This window comes from Ailuropoda melanoleuca, chromosome 7 (genome assembly GCF_002007445.2).
Source record: "Ailuropoda melanoleuca isolate Jingjing chromosome 7, ASM200744v2, whole genome shotgun sequence".
Classification (NCBI taxonomy): domain Eukaryota; kingdom Metazoa; phylum Chordata; class Mammalia; order Carnivora; family Ursidae; genus Ailuropoda; species Ailuropoda melanoleuca.
In genome coordinates, this window is record NC_048224.1 from 106,652,245 (window position 1) to 106,667,276 (window position 15,032).

Sequence of the window (15,032 nt, forward strand, 5' to 3'; positions counted from 1 at the left end):
CTGTTGTTGTGTGGGTCCCGCTCTAGCACAAAGTTAAGGATGAAGGTGAAAAGGAGGAGGTTTGAAGGACTTGGGTTCTCCCTGGCAAGTACATTGATCAAAGATTGAGAGGGGAATGACAGAGAGAAAATGAGCTGAAAAAGTGCAGGCTGCCGGCTGGACGAGTTGTTGTTGTCACACGGTGCAGAGGGGAGGAGCTCCGGAAACTTGAAATACCCTTTGAAGCCACAAAAACCTCACTCACTAGTATTAACCCAAATTATCCAACCAGGAACTCGGAGCAGACACTCCGAGAGCGCGAGACACAGAGGGAAAGCGAGTGAGGGAGAAAAGAAGGAGGGGCGGGGAAGGATAAGGAACAAACTGTGCGAGGGACGGAGAGGAAAAGCCGGGGACACAGAAGTGGCGATCGGAAAAGGAGAGGGAGATGATCTACTTCTCTTCTTCCACTACCGTTAGATTGCATGCCTAATATTCCATTTCGTCCGCGACGACTCGTAATTTTTTCCAAAACCTTCTAAGCTATCGCCTGCCAACTTAAAGAGGAGCCAGAGCGTTCTGAGCTCTCCTTCAAGGATTTAGGATATATCTCCGCTCGTTTTTTGCAATAAGATATAAATGAAAACACATCCCCTCACTTGATGGTTATTAAGAAATTATTTTCAGGAAGATTCACATGTAAGCAAAGCTTATGTTTTCTGCATCTGATTGTTTTACTCTATTTATTAGATTATTTGTTAGCGTAAAGATGGTGAAAATTCCAGGACAGCTTTCAAATTGTGGGGGGAAAGTCAGTCTGAAGTCACTTAAGAATAATGGAATCCTCTGTATTCAGTTTCTTATTTCCCGATAGATTGTGGAAAGAAAGAAATGCTTGCCATGATGTGGATCGTTCAGAATAACTTCACTTTCACCCCAAAAGCAGGTCAGAAATGCTTATTTTACCTAGAGACTTTAAAGAGATCAGGCATCCTTGAAGATTTAGAAAGTGGAAAAGAAAACACTGGTTTTTTTCTTACTTAAAACTCTGTAATTAATTCACCTGTCTTGCATAGAAGACAACTATCCTCAGACCCAATGCTAATTGCCAGTGCGTTATATGAATAACACATTTTCTTTCATATTTGAGAAGTTTCAGTGTATTTTGGGAAAGTCCTTTTCAGTTTGTCAGTACAAATGTGTTTTGTAAATAATGAAAAGAACAAAACAAGCTCACTATTTGACTTGTAAAAGCAGAAAGGGTAGCTGTGCTTTAAAATATTAGGCTGAGTTTAGACTGACTCTCTTCCTCTTTGCCTTCCTTTCTCCTTCTCTTCCCTTTCTAACTTGTTGCATGGAGGTATTTTTTTTTCAAGGATTCTTGACCAACATACAATTTGAGCATAGGTCAAGTTTGTTCTCTGTTTGTATCTCTAAGAATCTGAAATAATTAGGCTTTAATCCTGCCTACATGTGTTTATTAACTTCACAAGATAAAAACAATGCTTTGGGCAGATTTAAAAATAAACTATTAGCATCAGGTTCACAGTGTTGGGAAATTTCATAATGAAATTCTGCCATTTTGGTGGTGAAATGATTATCACATTTCTCTTTGTCATTTTAATTCTCTAAACTTTTTGACTTTTAGTGACAAAAGGTAGTGGAAATATCTACAGAGAAATGTGGCACCACTAATTTGTCTAAGTTGATGCTAAACTTTTTGGGGCACAGCAGTTATATCAGGAGGCTTTTCTGGGTCATAAGAATTCAGAAATTGATTGTTGCCAAAAAGCAGATAAACTTCTACAAAGATAGCTGAAGTTTACACAGTTGTTTGGCCTAGTTAGCCAATGTATTTTAATACACTCAGAAATAATTTATATTACTTTTTCACTCCTCCTATCAGTCCTCCAAAATAGGGATTCAATATGTATCATATACATCAAAACACCACATTAAGTGTTTAGACATGTTTTGGAAAATATTACCTTTTTTAAAAAATGCCAAATTACTATGTTAGTGAGTGGAGGAGAAGACAATGAGCCCGGAAACACTAATTTTATTTTGGAATTGCATGCACAACTCTAATAAACTCTGATATAGTTTGAAATGCTAAACTACAGTTGCCTCATTTTAAATTCTAGATCCAGAAATGGGAAAAAAATCAGAATTAAGTGCTGAAAATCTGCCCTTACCATTCTCATTTCTCACATTTCCTTAAACTGCCACTCACCCAATACCTGCCATATTCGGAAGCCACAGGCAGGAAGTAATAATAGCTGACCAAGCCATAATCCCACCCAGCTTCGAAGCAAACTCCAAATTTTCTGCAGGGAATCCTGCGCCTCCCAGCACATGTTCCGTGTTGGGGTAGGGCTTGGGGCATTTACCTGCACCTGAATGGGATCTCACTCCCCATCTCAGGTCTCTAAACCGTTTCTGGGAACTACCACTTGCCCCTTTGATCAAACAATAGGATTAGAAAAAGCATATAATGCAAATTAAGATATGTAAGGGAAAAAACCTCACATATTTTAAGATTTAAGATTCTTTCCTTTTTTCTTTTTTCTTTTTTGAGAAATGTTACCAATGATTAGGGCAAACGGTATTTAACAACAGTAGATAAATCAACTCCACAGAGATTTCAAATTCTCACTCTTTCCACTGCATCTTTAGCTTTCAAAGCTTTTGTCTTGTTTGTTTATTGTTTTACATCTCTGGCTGTTTCAGGTCCTCTCCCTCCATCTCATCTTTTCCAACCTGTACTCAATTTGCATAAGCAAAACTCAAAGTACTGTAACTGATATTAGAAAATTCTCTCTGTGTTTTGTGAAGACGTATTGTGCTGAAATCAATAAGACTGTTTAAAATTCAAAGACCTGCAAATCGTTCTGTTTGTCCTTTGATAGGGCCTGTGCTGATTAAAATGCTACCAAGAAAGCTTAATTGCTGCACTAATTAAGAAGTCTTTAATTTCTTTCCTAGGATGTCGTTTGAAGCTGAGCTTGTACCAGTTCAGGGAAGGTATTTTCTTCCCTCCCTCTGCCCCCTCCTGGCCCCTCCCCTCTCCTCCCCACTCCTCCCGTGCCCCCGACGACATCCCAATGAATGGGAACTAATAGAGAGAGTGGTCTCAGGTCTCACCATCTATTACTTAACAAAAATCGACACAGGATACAGAGTTCAGTGCAGTATGAAATGCAGTTTTCAGAAGAGCTGTAAGGTTGCAGGAGACAGTGAGGAAATACAGAGTAGCTGTTGCAGCTAAAGTCCCGGTGAATACCTGGATGACAACAGGCACTTTAGCTCCATGACGAGGGCATCCTATTTGGTTAAAAGGGGGCAGTGACAAGGAAATGCTTCTACTGAAACAGGGAAACATACAAATGTATTTTCCAAACCTGTGGTTTAAAAAAGAAGAATAAATCTGTAGGAAGGAGGATTTATAGTTGGGATTTGGTAAGTATCATTTTATTTTATGAGTATAAAATCATGAATTCTATGGGGATTTATTTTTTGACCCTTTTTATAACCCAGGGTGGCATAGCACTGTATTACATCCTTTCCATCCTTTTCTATTGACCTATTTTATTCACTGATTTCTCAAGTGGGGAAACTGACTAAATGATTTCACAAAGCTTTCTCTGTAATCAATAGTCATTTTTTAGGTTTATTCATGCTGCATTATAATTCTGGCAAATGACTGCAAAGCAGAAGATTGTAAGAAAGATACCAATATTGACAAAGCCAAGATAAGTCGTGTCTTTAAATCTTTAGAGTTTCAGTACAGCAATTGATATAGTTATTTGATATAGTTATTTGAAAGAAAAAGATTGAAAATGCATATTTCATGGAATATAAAAAAACAAATGATTGGGTAACTTAAAGACAACACATATCTGCATATGTTTCTTGTATATCTCAAAATTTCCTGAAAGCTTTGAGTATCTTCTTTTTATAGCATCACTAAGTGAAACAGAAACAATTTGGGCATATGCACAAAGGCAACAAGAAAAGGTTCGTTACAATTTTATTCTTTTAAGTTTTTCCCAAGTTCTATTAGAAGCATGCACAGAAAAATTACAGATATATACTCCAGATATATACTGAATTCCTTTCAGTGACAGGACAAGGAGATAACACGCTTAATAGATTCAAAGGGAGATTTACCATTCCGAGCACGACGTCACTCTAATTATGTTTACTCTAATTGAAAGCAAGGTTTTTTGGAATCTGAAATTACTTTCAGAATTTTTTTTTAAATAATGCAAGTGGATCAAATGTTGATCACAAGCATTTCAATCTTTCAAAATGTATTGGAAAATTAAATGAAAAGTGGAGTTTGGTACAAACAATGCCCCAGGGCAAAAAACAACTAACACTAGATTTTCCAGTCCAGCCATAACACAAATCAATTTGAGCACAAGTCTATGGCCAGACTGCCAGATTGTTATGACTGCTAATTCACTCAATCAAAGAGTGCATTAGCACACCCAGCACAAATAGCTTTCACAATAGAGTGCACTTCTGAACAATTCTAAGATATATCACAACGGAGAAGTAAAGAGGAAGATCATTTTTACATCTGCATATTTACTAATGGACCTGTTTCCTTAATAGGAAAAAGAAGAAAAAAAAAAGACTGAGATAAACTTCAGGCAGAGGTTTATTAAAGAGCTATCCAAGTTTGGCAAATCTAGAAAGATATCAGGGTACCAGGAGTTCACTGACTTTGTTAAACGTTTCTCAGGAGAGAGTCCAAAATTGATGTTTGCACTTCAGTAGTAAATCATTGAAGATGGAGAAATTATGCCAAGTAACTCTCTCAAGCCTTTTTAACTTAGACACTCGGCCTCACCAATCAGCTCAGCAGATAAACTTTGACTGCCTTAAGCACAGACTTCTCTACTTCTATGCTTTCTGCTTCTGCCTTCCCCACTTAGGGTTCCAACTTCTGACTTTTAGTGACTCTCACTTCCACAGTCTTCCGCTCTTTTCCAATTGCCTGCCTCTCCTCAAGAACAAGGAATAAGGCTTTTATCTCACGGATACACTCTCTAATCAGGCGCAGAGAGCTCGGTGATAAATTACCCAAAGGACAGAAGGTGGGGAACTGAAGGTGAACACACTATAACTTGAAGCACTCAAACTTTACATTACAAACTTCCGTCCTTAATAAAGAAGTGGTTTAAATGGTTATAAATAACTTTGACCTGTTTTACAGCATAGAAATGCATGGACTGTATATATGCTTACTGAATGCATATAGTAATTATCTATTCATATTCCTGTTTGCATAGATCTCACAGCCAAATGGTAGGATTTGTACCACTGTTCCTCTCTCCTGAAACTTCTATCCTCACCTCCTTTTCTCCTGGTTCAGAATGAAGGTGACGTGTAGCCAAAAATACTCTGCTGGTTATGGAGCATATTTTAAGAAATCTTGAAACCCATGCCAGGGAAGAGAGAGGGTAATGGCAAAGAGAAGAATAGTTACAAAGAGAAGAAAAAAATCATCCTAGAATTGTTTTCCTGACTCCAAACTACATCATTTCCATGACAGGCAGTCAACTCTCCCTGATAATTTAGTTATACTTGTCCATCACTCCTTACTTCCAGTGTAAGTGTCCTAATTCCATCTGTGGGTTGGTATTGAGTTGCACAGCCAAATATTCGATAAAAAAACAAACACAGTGAGATCATTTTAGAGTTGGATTGTAAAAGGAAGCAGCAACAAGAATAATATAAATTGAGATTACTTCCCTTCATCTCTTCAGTCAGGCCATTGTGAGGGGAAAAGCAGACTGGATTGAAGTAAGGTCAAAAAGTCAGGCAGACATTTGAATCCCCAGTTTTCTAATAAATATTCTACCTTCAATTGTACCTTTTAAGATGAGGCATTTTCTACTTGTCATACATCTTTCTCTTTAAATATCCCCAACTTATTTTCCTCTAAAGAAGATCAGTGTTAAGACCTATGAATTGCTTAAGGGATGCATAGCTAGGAATGGGGGTGGGGAAGAAGTCTTATGTAGTATAAATGCATGTTCAATATTAAAACATGAATTATTGTATAATTTTGTAATGTTAGGAGAAATGTATTAAACTTGATTTAAAAACTTTATATTGATTGACTGCTTTCTTGTTGTAATTTATTATCTTAGTCTTTTTTCCTCTTTGCTTTATCAAGTAAAAGAAGACATCATTGTCTAACAAATAGCCTATAAAAATTGTTCTATTTGAAGTCAGAAATTTCAAGGATTGTTAGAAAAGAATAAACTGTTTATTTATTTATTGCCCTTCAGAACAAAGAGTTTTTTTTTTTAAAGTTGAAAGAATAACAATTGCCACCTTCTAGCCCGAGATCTTGTATGTCAAGTTTCAGCCCAGAGCAAATTTTTACAACAAGTTATAAACCCCCTGTAACAGAGGGTTTATTATAATGGAAGTGCTGACACAACCTTAACTATAGCGTTGTAAACGGCTATGCTATAATATCCATTAAGCAGAAAGAAAAATAAGCTGGCTGATCAATAATTTATACAAAGAGTACCAACTGCAGACATAATAACTGTAATGTTTGCAAAGCAATCTCTCTGCTCTCCAGGCTTAACAGTAAACGCAAACTAGCAACGCTGTTAATTTCCAACTCCTACAGATAAGAATACAAACAAATTACTTAAAATTATATTTTGCTCAACATTTAGCATGCCTCGATGGGATAAAATAAAATTTAATTATGATGCAACTTGTGCCGGATGCAAAGCTGTTTTGTTTTCCAGCACATTTTATTATGAAAGGACATTCATTTGGAACATCAATTATGGGGAAATAGTATGTTTCAATGAGTTGACTTGGGTCAGGCAGGCTCTTCTAAGAGTTATTCAGACATGGAAACAGATTGACACTGTTTAACTTCAAAGAAAGTTACAGGGCTTTACAGAGCCACAACCTGAAATACAATACTGCAAGCTCTGATCCGAGTCAACTGTCAGTAAAAACACACCTTGTCATTAGAGTTCATGGGAAAAAAGACGCTGGCTTGGAAAATGTGGCCATCATTAGCATCCAGTGACTCTTGGAGTGCTCAATTAACGGTAAGCCTCATTTGCATGGAAGCAAGATGTGTCATTTCTACCTAATAAATGTGGATCATGAAGTGTGAGCATTATTTTCTTTTCTGGAAAAATTTTTAAAAGTAGATTTTCGTAGTTGTCTGTATTTATTACTGCCTTGCTTTTTATAATGTCCAAGTGTGTAGTGTGTCATTTTGATATTTTTGTTCTTGTAGATGGCTTTTAAAGCAGGAAAAGATTTGAGAGGTGTTAAAGAAGGAAATACAAGAATTGAAGGATCCCCAAATGCCCACTATGTACAAACTCAAGGTTGAACCAGACTATACATTTCTAAGGTTCACATCTCCATCAGTCTTTTTTGTCTGTTCGTTTCCTGGGGGGGCTGTGGAACCCAGTAGAACGAAGAGACATTGCTATCAGAGTTGTAAAATGGTGTATTACCCTGTGAGCAATTGCACTTGGAAAGGAACCAGTAATTTATATGAGAAGTGTTTAAGATTGCCTGCTCACCCAGTGATCCATGCCAGGTCAGTTCCAGTAATGCCAGAAAACAAAAGGAGGTGCACATCACCGGGAAAGAGACACCTCATATGCCTTAAGAGCTTGGGAAGGGGAGCACTAAAATGCCATTTTCTCAAATGAACTGGTCATTACCATTTAAAATCCTGAGGGGCTGTGGGACTGGGGAGGAGAGAAAGAATTTTTCTTTTGATTTAACAGGGCTCTGAAGTACTAGTTTTAAGGGGGAGGTGTTTTGTTGTGATTGTCTCAGCCCTGTGCTTAGCAAAGGTGAAATCCTGAAACAAAGGTGCATTTTTAAACAATGGAATGGAAAAGGATGAACACAATGGCTCTGAGAATGTAATTGGCCCATTTTAAACTTAGTAATGAACTGTTTTGAGCATTACCAGTACAAATAGTAATACCTCTCTGCTAGCAATGCCTATGCCCGACTCTTAAGTTGTTGTTAATTTTTTACTTGAATAGATTTTACTAGATCAACTCTTTCTCCACCAGTTTTCAGGAGACGACTGTGGATACTGGCAGGATGTTATATAAAAAACCACTTTCTTTTTTTTAATTTAAAAAATATTTTATTTATTTATTCGACAGAGATAGAGACAGCCAGCGAGAGAGGGAACACGAGCAGGGGGAGTGGGAGAGGAAGAAGCAGGCTCATAGCGGAGGAGCCTGATGTGGGGCTCGATCCCATAACGCCGGGATCACGCCCTGAGCCGAAGGCAGACATTTAATGACTGTGCCACCCAGGCGCCCCTAAAAACCACTTTCTAAGAATTCTTCGCAGGCCTCCTTCTTCTTGTTTAACATAATCAAAGCGCAGACTCTGAGCAGTCTACAGGGGCACTGGGGGACAGGTCGCACTGCTGCCATCCTCAGGCACGTGCTTTCCCCAAGTATTGTAAAGTCATTTTAGTTTTGAACTACAGTTCACTTCGTTCACATGCCCAGCATTCCTTCCCTTGTGTATTTAGAGAAGGAACTAAAGAAAAAGACCATTTCCTATGTAAGTCAGAATTTATAATTTACTGATTGGCTCAAGATAGAGCACATCCAGGAATCTTTGCAGATTTATCCCTATGTATTGTAAATTTCACGCATTTCGATACGTAAGGCAATTATCGTATGCTTTCACACTTGTTGATATGTTTCTCTTCAGGTGGCCCCAAGTCATTCCTACTGCTTTTGGATAGCTAGGATAATGCTTAGCACGTGCAGGATAGTCAGTAAAGCTCAGCTGGGTAATTAAAACTGTTTTTATATTATCCACCCATTTCCTTTGTCCCCAGATCATCTAGACTGCTCCTTCCTTAAATCATATATTACTTGATTCGGAACAGGATATTGAAGACTTGCACAATTTTAGATATGCTCATTTTTTGTTCTACTCTACAACTACTTTGGGGAAATTCTTGAGGCAAAATCCAAAGATACTAGATCAAATACCTAGAAAAGAGAAGCTTAGCCCTGTAACTCTGGGACTCATAATGAAAGAAATCTTTTCTTAGTCATCGGAGGAGCCATTGGGAGTGTTCACCAAGAATGGAATATAAGTGGTAGTATATTCTGATGTCCTGCTACAGATGATGAGGGAATGTGAAATTCTNCAAGTTCGTATGTGAAATTCTGCCTCCCAAATGTGAGCAAGCAGAGGCATATGCAATAATTTGGATACTTTTTACTTTAATACTACTGTCACCGTAATGTACATAATCTCTGTTACACAAAGCACACGTATTTTCGTGTACTGAATGTATGCTGGTCCTGAGAATGTAAAGAAGACAAAGATATTCATCCTGATTAGGCTTTCATATACATTATCTCACTTGAGTCTTATCATCACATCATTGAAATTTTGTGTTAGGGAAGCCTGGAAGATCATCGAATCCTAGAATTTTCCTATCCGCTGACCATGCCGGACATCACAAACTATTCTCAGATCCTTCCTTGGGAACTAGAGGCAAACTCAGAAACCTCTCCCGTGCAGAACTGCAGCCAGGCCCTCACTACCAAATCCATTAGATCCATCCTTATATATCCTTGATCTTGCAAAAGAGGAAACGGACATATTTTGTTAAAATAGGGGAACTTGCCTTTATACTCACAGCTAAATTGATGCTGAAGCCAGGAATTAGATTCAAGTCCTCAATGAAGTTTATTTTTGCCCCCAACTATTCCCAAAGGAAACCTTTTTGAGGTAAGGAGAGGAAATAATTTTTATCACTTCATATATAAGGAGACTGAAAAAAATAATAGACTGGCACAGCTGAATCTGGCCTCATGGTTCTCTGCCAGTTCCTGGACTATTTAATGAATTTCTCTATGCCCTCACAGAGCTCTCGATGTGTTCTCAGTTGCTGCTTGGAGGTATGCACTCACGTGCTACAAGGCAGCACGATGAGAATGGAGAATCCTGAAAAAGTCTTGGGGAAATACTGTTACTTCAGGAATAAGATTTTGAGATCTAGAGAAATACTTCACTAATGTGTTGAAAAGTTAGTCAAAGTGCAAAAACCCTTGGGGTTCCTCGACTTTTGTGACTACCTCTGGCTTCCTTTGATTAGAAAATGGCAGCATCTACCAGTAAAAGTCATTTGTTGAAGTGCTTTGCAAAATCAGGCATGAAACCAGCAGTTGATTGTGTAAACACATTACTTATCTGTGGTCTCTTACCAGCCTTAGTTTGCTTTTCCAAAGGGGACCATCCAACCTCTTTCTCCTATCCTTTTTCATCCCGACTTCAAGAAAGGCCACTCTCTACTTCTTTTCCAAGAGATGATTCAGGGATCACTCACGGCTATTCCCAACAGAGCAATGGCACAGGCCTCCTGCTGCCCCATTTAAATTGTCTGAACTGCGTGGCTTTTTCATTTACTCTCCCTTTAGAGTGAGGCTGCAAAGAAGAGAAAACTTGAATGGCCTTGTATCTTCAAAGAAGCGCCTTGAGCTCTGGAATGCAACAAAGTGGGAGAAACCACTGAACACCAGGAAATGTCAACAATGAGGCGGGAATGCCTGGGCAGGTGGATTGGGGCCTTACCCTAGGCATTCTCTAGGACAAGGCAACTGACTCAGCCAAACAAGAAAATGGGTCTTTTTCTCACAGAAACAAATCTGACTGATGTTGAAACACACCGATAACAGCAAGTGAATAAATTCAAACATATGCTTACCAGGGAGTACTTTGTTATATTTTTATGTAAGAGATTTGATTGACACATTGATGATAGTTCTTAGTAAAGAAGAATTAAAATTTCCAATAGTCTGAACATTTTGGTCCTAATGGGAAGCTTTAGACCTTGACTGAATAAAGCATTAAAAAAGACATAAGATCAAACCAGTTTCAATAGCTAAAATGCATTTACACTTATTTGTAGTCTATTTAAAGGAAAGCAAAAATGTTTCCAAATGCCATATGCCAATAGTAGCCCTTGGAAGCTTAATTACTTCTAAACATCGAATATACAAGTAAAGAATTAATAATGTATAATTGTAAACTTCATTGTAACTATAATAAGTTTTAGGTGGTGTATCCAGTAACTAAACAAATGGCATTTTATATGCAAATGTAAAGAGAGAAACTCTTGTCTTCAATGTTGTTTTTTTATCTTAATATTCAGGAATAATCATTATCAGTTTCTTACCCAAAGCATTCTAATAAATCTGATTGCCCGTTGAATGTCCAAAGAGAGCCTCCCAATCAGGAATTGTCAAAAGTAAATGTGCAAAGTTATGTATACTCGATTTATGACGTTAATATTATTATCTATCGTGAGACATTCAAAATCCATGTCAAAGTAGCGCTGCCTTTGAAGTCTTCCAGGTGTATACAGCACTGACGCCGAGCCTTTTTTAAAAGAATATTTTCTATGAAAATATGCTTATATTTTTACAATTTGATTAGCTATTATTTTAATAATAAGATTACTAAAATATCTTTTTATAGTTTAGCTACACAGAAACAGTTTCAAGGAACTGCTTTACACACACACACACACACCGATTTTCAGAATTTTCTAAGTAGCAATTATTTTCTTTATATTTATACTCTATAACACACGGTATTTTTGGTATCCAAAAAATACTTACTTTTTGTTTCTACTTAAGTAGTTTTAGTCTGAAAGCACTTGCTAATCATAACAACACAGCAAAAGTTTGTTTTGTAAACATTTTACTTTACTATCAGCCTTTGTTTTCTGATACAATGCTTTAAAAATATCCTCTGTTGTATAAAGGACATTGTTGCAAAAAGGCAGCTCAAAACTTGTCCTTCCCTTCCTTTCATTGATCTGTTGCCTCTTAGGTAATATGAACAGCTGTCTCCAGCTCCCCCACAAGCGAGCTGAACATAATAATAAGGTAGTGTTACTGGCCTGTATCTATGAATGATTCTGCAGAGCGCGCCAGTTCTTTGCTACTAAAGATGAGGTAACAAAGATACCACAGAGAAGAAAACTGGTTACCAAAAGCGAGGGCTTCTGACTTTAAGGTTTAGTTATTTCTCTGCTAACCACTGAGTTTCTCTTTCAGATGGGTTTCCAATAAGGTGAAGGTGCCCTCTGTAGGAGACTCCCAGTAAATGCCGCTTCTTTATATTTGGGTGACAATATACAAGTTCCCCCCCTTTCCATTTTATAAACAAACAAACAAACACAGTACTCCATGCTAACACAAGTTTGAACTCTTTATAAATCCTAGAGGGAAATTAGTATAAAGCCCATAATCAGCTATGTAAATCAAGTGTCTTTTCAAATGAGAGAAATTCAACAGTGAGAAAGCTGTTACAGCACATCGGTGTTTTATATTTACTGACATTGTGTATGTAATAGGATGGGTCTTATAAATTTAGCCGTGTTGTTGAAAGCAGAAAGACAGAAGGTCTTGGCAGAGTTCAGTGAAAAGTGGATCTAAACAGAAGAATCCACATGCAGAGAGACATATTCACCACCTAATAAATACACCTCCCCAAAAGGTCTTCTTATCTTCCCTTCTTATAAAGGTTACCATAATGCAGATTCATTATCAGTCCCACTGGGTAGCATATAGCTTGGTAAGAAATTGCTTTTGTTAGCATGCTCATAGAAAGAGATTAGCTATTTCATCAGATCTCTTGGGGCTATTTGAAATTTTGGGAATTCTCTCTGTAATTTAAAATGGAAGTTAAAGCCAATGTGAATAGACTAGGGAAAATCTCACAAATTACACCTCTCCATCTGGAAGTTTCCTCATCACTCATTGCAAAAGTACAAGCTGAAATCACATTTGTTACAGGCAGGAGAGATTTCATCAGTGATGATGCAATTATGTGTATATTAATGTTTTAATAACTAAGCATTTGGTTGCAGAGAAAAATCTAAAATTTAAATGCCCGTTAGGGTTTGGTTTTAATTTTTGGTCTTTGGTGACTTTGCATATTATTTAGAGTCTATCACTGAATCCATCTGTTTACATTCTTTGGACTGTGACTTCAGCCTCTATGGAATGTGTGTAGGAGTCTAGTATCACCTGTATTGCAAGTTAGGGGATGAACCAGTGGGCAAGGGAGTGTAAGAGAAGAGAGTATCTGCCTCCTTTTACCTATCCATCTACTTTTGTCCTTTACTATCAGTTCAAACATCCCTTCTCTGTAAATCTATGTTTCCATAGCGTGGGGTGGTATGTACCTCAAGGACAACAACATTTATGGAGCAATTACTGTATGCCAGGCACTGTGTTAAATGCTTTATATAGGTTATCTCATTTAATCTTCCTCACACACAAGAAAGACAGGCAGTTATTATTATCCCAAAACAAAAATGAGCAAAGTGAAGCTTGAGAGGTTAAATTTCCGTCCGCTCCAGGCTTGCTCTCTTCTCCACTACAATACACTCCCTTTTGATCTCACTTATTTTCCCAGCTATCTTTCACATGCTCAACTTATCTGTGTCCCTGTCTTCCTAACACAGCTGCCTAGTGAATCCCTAACCAGGACTACTACAGCAATCTGCTATCCCTCTGGATGACTGAGCATTGCTAAAGACTGTCCCATAGCTATGCAGATTGGTAGCCTTAATTATTCATGACTCTTAGTTACAAGCTTTAAATTTAAGCCAGTTTGTCTAGAAAGGGTGTTGAAGGAGTTCACGTCAGCATGTTAATAGGAGCTCATGGCTCCAGTTAGGCTTAATGATAACTGCAACCAGAGATTTCAAGCATCTCCTTATATTATCTCTGGTCTCCGAGGACACATTTTTCAGCATTGTCTTCCCCCCGTTTCTTGGTCTAGAGTCTTTCACACAGCTAGATTCACGGTGGGTGCCTAGCAGCACCCATATTCTGTGCTCCTAGCTCTACCACCACAGATGCACTGAGATTAGCTTTCTTGATCCCTGAGGTCCAAAATCCAAGAATGGGCTCTGAATGGGTCACCCTGGGACACACATACATTTCTGGGTGAAGAAACCTGTCAAGGGCAGTATTAAGATTAAGAATGTGTGGGATGTGAAATGAGACACCTGGGATTTAAAGCGTGGCCTGTGTGTGACCAGGGACGAGTTTACAACCCACTGCCTCGCTTTCCTTATCTGTAAGAAAGGAGATAGTAATTGTATCTACTTCACTGCATTGTAATGATGATTAAATAAGTTCATATAAAAGACTTTGAATAGTTCCTGATTCTGAGTGTATTAGTTACCACCGATCATTCAGGCCTCAGGATTGGTTCTGGTTGACACAGATATCCATTCACAAATCAAGCCCTGTAGCCAGTGAGGCAAAAGAACTTAGCATTGAAGTTAACACTTGAGGGACATGTTTTTTTGGGGAGGAGGGCTGAGAAATTTTCTAGAACGGGGAGACTTTTTCAGATGAATGATTGAGAAGTGCTTGACAATCACCAGATGCTTGTTATACAACCATGAAATAATGTGATCTTTTATACCAATAGAGGGCCATTCATCTATCTTATGTGCCCTTGATTAGTTTTATCTCCCCTTCCCCTCAGTGATCATTCTAAAACTTGCTCAAGTGCTAAACCCAACTCCTCGTGTACTAGATCCATATTCTGTAATGATAGTCCTATTGCAACAGGGTATTTAAGATAATCAAGTTTTCATCATTTCTTGCTGGGATTTTTGCCAGAGGCTCCTAGCTGACTCTCTTTCCTGCTCTTGCCCTTCATCCATTCACATTATTGCCAGATCCACACTGGGAACGTGAGTGTACTGTCTTTAATATAAGTCTGTTCACACAATCCATATACTTAAAGTCTTCAGTGGCACCTCTTCGCCTCCAAGGTAGGACCAAGCATGACCTAGAAGACCTTTTCTAACTCCTTTGTTTTGTATTTCAATACTCCCAGGAATAATTTTTATTTTAGAATGTCTAAAGTGCTGAATTTGTAAATTAAATCATGCTACTCCTGTGATGAAAGTACTTCCATTCCTTCTCATTAGATACTGGACAGAATTCTCTTCCTCT